This window comes from Sylvia atricapilla, chromosome 6 (assembly GCF_009819655.1).
Source record: "Sylvia atricapilla isolate bSylAtr1 chromosome 6, bSylAtr1.pri, whole genome shotgun sequence".
Lineage (NCBI taxonomy): Eukaryota > Metazoa > Chordata > Aves > Passeriformes > Sylviidae > Sylvia > Sylvia atricapilla.
In genome coordinates this window covers 57,982,283-57,987,820 of record NC_089145.1, presented here as the reverse complement: position 1 = coordinate 57,987,820, position 5,538 = coordinate 57,982,283, and the positions used below count along the sequence as shown (strand labels likewise).

At 40.5% G+C, this 5,538-nt stretch overlaps 1 long non-coding RNA gene across 1 annotated transcript; it reads left to right on the top strand.

The window, feature by feature from the left end:
* Positions 1-3,461: 3,461 nt before the first annotated feature.
* Positions 3,462-3,802, top strand: LOC136363243 (uncharacterized). Its single transcript, XR_010743947.1, has 2 exons — positions 3,462-3,640; positions 3,704-3,802. It is a non-coding gene; the product is annotated as an uncharacterized lncRNA (long non-coding RNA).
* Positions 3,803-5,538: the final 1,736 nt, after the last annotated feature.

Genomic DNA, 5,538 nt, shown 5'->3' with positions numbered 1-5,538 from the left:
ATTTGACTTGCATTGACCAAACCAGTTTTTGTTTTAGGTTTTTGGTGTAGGCTTGTGTTGCATGTTTTATGTAGTACCATCTACATTCTAACAGAAAAATAAGCATAACATTTCCCTAAAAGTTCAAGACAGGAAATGCCTCACAACAGCTGGAGTCCCTAGCAACTATTTTGTTTCACAAAGAAATCAGATGAGATGTTCCATATTCATGGGGCTTGTAACATCACTGCATGGATGTGCCTATTGTATCCCAGTTGTCTTATACTACTTTTGCCTCCTGTGACAAAGGAGTCAGCAGCATTATGCCTTGTTATTGCATCTCTAAACAGTCTGAGCATGTCAAAAGTCATGTCTCAAGTAGGACAGCCTTGAAGTATCTGGACAGCAAGAACAATAGAAAGGTCAGAAGTCTTTTGCAAAACAGTAAAAGTCAATCATTTTTGGACACAAAGTCGATTGCCCTTGGGCAACACAGGGGAAACCTAGAAAGACTGCTTGGTTTGTTATTGCTCTTCATTGAGCTCTGCCACTGCAGTACTGCAGAGTTGTGTTCAAAAGGAAATAATAAGTATTTTAAAAAAGCCCCAACAAAAAAGCAACAAAACCACTAAGTTCTTATTGACAGTAACTTTCAATTATATTTAAAGCCAAAACAAGATAGAAGGAGGCAAGTGAAAAAAAACCCTCCTGCTACAGAACATAACACTGATAGATTATTTTCTTTTCAGAGAATCACATAATCACTGAGGTTGGAAAACACCTTTAAGATCATTGAATCCACCTGCTAACGTAACACTGACAAGTCCACCACTAAACCACGTCCCCAGGTGCCACATCTGCATGTCTTTTGAATACTTCAAGGACTGGTGACTCAATCACTTCCCTGGACAGCAGTTCCAATGCTTGACAACATTTCTGTGAGGAAATTTTTTTCTTATATCCAATCTCAACCTCCCTCAGGGCAACTTGAGGCCATTTACTCTCTAGTTCTCTTTCCTAACCATTTTCACCTAGTTTGTATTCTCAGAGTCATATATCATAACTCAGATAACTAATACTGACACCAGTAACTCTGTTTGAAAACTGCAAAAATTCTGATATCAAGGTTCCTTAAAGAAACTCAGAAACTTCTCATTTTTCCGAAATCCTTGAGTCAGGTGCAATAATGTAATAGATGCCAAGATTTGTTTCGGTAATACACAGAGATAAACATCTGTGCTGGAGCAGTGCATTTTGACATGCCCTTCACATTTTTCATTCCAACCAGGCAACCAGAAAGATGCAATTATGGTAGGTAATGTTGTCTTTTAAAAACCCAGCTAACTTTTATAAGTAGGAGTGTCACAGAGCAAGTTGAAGATCATTAGAAACATGAGCCTATTAGAACAACAATGCAGGTCTCTCTAATTGTTCCCTGCTGTTACAAGTGGAAGGCAAAAGTATGATAACCAGAACATGTGTATTAGTTGTGTTTGAGTATTTGCAGATATTGCAACTTCCAGAACCAGTATCTTTTAAAATATGGGCTTCTCTTTCAGTTTTCCTTTTTTTACAAATCTTTAGCTAGAATCAGAAAAATAATTATGAAAGAAGAGCTTTCAATAGGTTTCATATCCTGTCCCTTTATCACCTTCTGGCACTGCTGTTCAGGTCTGTTTGTATAATCCTTGGGCACACTGTGTGTGATATGTATCAGTCTTGAAAATTCAATCCTTCTCATCAAAGCAAGTAATAACAGGCTAATTGACCTATTACTCCCACTGGCTTCTTTGTTCACTGAAGCTGTATATATATTCTGCCATGTCTTAAAACTGAATTTATGTTTTATTGTTGTTTGTCTAAATTGATGAAAACAAAATAAATTGTTCAGTCAGTAAATATCATGAAGAATGAAAAAAAAAAAAACCCAACTTCTCTGTGATTTGTAATACAACTCATTTAATAACTGTCCAGTTCTATTAACAGCTATGAAATCCATGATTTAGGCTTTGTTTACAATCTTTATCTCTTATCTAATGTGAGTCAGAACCCATTAAACACTAACCCATTCATTAAATGACATCTTTACTGTAAAATGACTTTTTTTCCCAGAAAACAAACAAAGACAAACCAACCTGTCTAGATATTGCTGTGATTAGCCAGACATTAATATGAGATATGGAAAAGGTTGAGCAGTGTTTTCCTCTAGGTAGTTAAAACAGAAACCCTCCAATCTAACTCACAAATGTAGCCCTGTTTTGTGCCTGACATGGTTTTGGTTTTCAGAAATTCCTTCCCAAAAGCAAATTTGTTTACATATTTTCCCTAAGAGGGACTTCTTCTTGATGTCCCTCTGGTCTGACCAATGTGATTGAAGAGTTTTGTCTTCCTTTCACCAATCAAATTGGTCTGTGTAGAATAATATAAAAGAAGAGACACATCCCAAAAGTAAAAAAGTCATTTTCAGCCTTCTGAAGTCGGAATCTTTGTGCTGTAGTGTACAACAGTGTCACACGAGAGAGGAGGATGTCATAAATATGAGGCTTGACTTCAGAGCACCCAAGAGAGAACTCACTTTGCTTCCACATGAGACACCAAGCACATTCCACACAAGGAATAGAGCCAAGCTCTGTCGTGGTGCATTTTGGACTTTACCAAGTTTCTGTATGCTTTTGTTCTTTGTTTTTTAATGGTTTGTTCCATGTACCTCATGTTTTACCCCATTATGGTTTACCCCAGTTATTGTTATTAATCAGTCATCGTTTTTGTGACACCTGGGTCCTGCCTGTCACTTCGAAGCCTCACCCTGATCTCTAGAAAGTTCTGGTGACGACATCAAGTGGTTGGTGGAGTCCAAGTCCCCCTTCTCCCTTTGTCCCTTGATTTGTCCTGTAAGTTGTCACTTATGTTTGGGGTCACTCCCTTCCCACTCTTGATTGGTTCCAAATCGTATCCTCCCCACTCCCCCAGCCCCATATTTAAGGTGAAAACCCACGAGTTTGGTCAGCTTTGGCGGGCTGACTCCTGGGTGAAAGGGAATCAAGAGAATTTAATAAAACCCAGTTGAAGTCCCCCACCAGAGTTCCATCCCTTTATTTCTCACATTGTTCACGCTTCTGCTGAGGCAAGAACCTACAGGATGGGAACTGTATTCCAGAATACAGGACTGTACTTTTTTGTGACGCTGGTGCCAGATCTAGCCAGGAAAAGAAGATGAAAGCCCCAAGAGAAGCACTGCACTGTCACAAAGCTCCTCCCAAGAAAGCCATCTCCATCTTTTAGTCAGCTAGGCTCAGCTTGGCACACGGGGAGACAAAGGTGTAACCAACTTTTATTGATCCAGACACCAACAATACAACACTGCTAGCAGCTTGTGACTTACCACATCTCCTGAGTCACAGCTCAAAGTGTAGATACAATAGAAGTAATGAGAAATAATTGTTCTGCAAAAGTCAGTTGCAGGAAGAGTTACTGTATTTCTGTGCCATCTAAGCATTCCTTCAGCACCAAAACTACCCAGAGGATCAGACAGAAACGCCTTCATCTTACAGTGCTCCCTTAGAGCATCATAGAGAGCAGTCAGTAAGACAAGGACACATCTTGGGAGGCCTGGTGCATATTGTACCAAATCCCAGACAGCATCATTCATCCACAGCTACAGGTGTCAAAAAGTCTTTGATAAAGCATGAAGCTAAAGGTTTTGCCAGAAATTTAATTGAGACAGGACAATTTTCTGTAAACCAGTGATGATGGTAACTTTGTACAGGAGAGCTACATGACAGGCTGTGCCTTGTCTCAAGGAAAAATGTACAAAACAAAACAATCAACATTCTGTCTATGGGGCACTGAGGCTCAGAATGGGACATTCTTCCAGCCTGTGTCCCAACAAAAGTGCACTTTCATTCACTGGAAGAGCAGCTTCCACAGAATATATCTTACAGAAATAAGATCTGCCTGTTCATGTCCACTATCTGCCGCCTACTCTCTCTGGAGGTTTGCCTGTCACTGAGAGTTTTTTCTTTTCTCTCTGTTGACAGAAAAAAAAAAAAAACTTCCCTATTACTTCATCTGTGTCAGCAAGCCTCTGGTGTCTCTGGTCTCGTCTCCTTTCTCTCAGCCTTGAAAAACTGTAGCTGCAGCTTTGACTGTAGCCACAGCTTTAAAGACTACAACTACATGGCCAAGATAAGTGTTGATGGTGCTATCGGGAGTGACATAAATGCTGAAGACAGGCAAACAAATAATTAATTGCATGCAGATCCATTAATACTAGAGGACATATCTCTGGCCTGTGTCCTCAGTCAGCAAGGGGAACAAAGTGCCTACCCACAAAATCCAAGTGAATGAATGCAACAGACTGGGCATCTGTGACAGGCTAAGACCAGGAATAGCAAGGAAAAAGAAATTGTACATGATACTCCCAAGTAAATAAGCACAACTGACGTCAGCTGCTATGAGTCACTGAAATGTTCCTCCCCTGACATTCTGGAGAAGATAGAGAGCTTCCATGACAGGAAAGCAAAAGCATCTTGGTCTTCAATAGTTAGGGCCTGCTAATCCACTTTACGAGTCTAAGAATCTGTTTCATTTACACACTCAGAGGCCCCTATTCAATAAATGCTGCTTTTCAGTGAGTGCCCAGCACACTAAATGCTAATAGTGTTAGTGTCTTGTTAAGGAAGATGTGCAATTTTCCTATCTGGAGTTTCCTTATTGTTGGAGCACACAATATTAAAAAGGAGGGAGCGAGTGGACTTGTACTGATTAATTGAATTAATTTCCGGTTTAATTAAAATACATTATGTACTACATATTTTATTGCAGAACTACAGAATGACATGCCCTCAACAAACACATTTCTATTATAAGATTTCCTTCAATTTGTGCCAGCACAGAGAGGTTCTGAACGCAATGTACAGCCAGACAGGACTGCTGGGAGGAAGAGAGGAGAAAGCCAGCATGGAAGGCACTGTGCCTCCCACTCTAGGGGTGATCCAGTGTGCCTCTGGCTTCAGGAAAAAAACAAACAATGAGTGGTTGGTCATTGTAGGACTGACCTAGAGTAGAAGCCAGTAACATGCTGCTTGCTGGTCCCTGTGCCAGTCTGCTGGCAGACTTGTGGGGAGCATGGACAAGACTTCAGGGTGTTGGCTGCCTCCCTGACCACCAGATAATCTGAACCTAAGATCATTACCTCATCCACAGGCCTTGTGTTTTGAGTACCAGCAATGTCAAGCTAAAATAGTCACTACAGCTTTGCGCTGAAACTGTACTAATTCCTCATCATCAGATTTTGAACCCTTCACTGTTCCACCTCCCCCCAAAATGCAGACGTCCAGTTTAACAGCAAGGTGGTTTCACATTAATGATTTCTGACACGGCACATATGTATTGAATTAATGGCCTTGTTCTACCACCCACATTAGCAACATTAGCAACATCCTTACCACATTATGATGTCTGAATTTTGGAGAACTGCTTCCCCCTCCCAGCTCTGTCATCTGGAGATCATTTTCACTGCTGTTGAATTGGTTGGATGTGGACAAGAAAACAAGACTT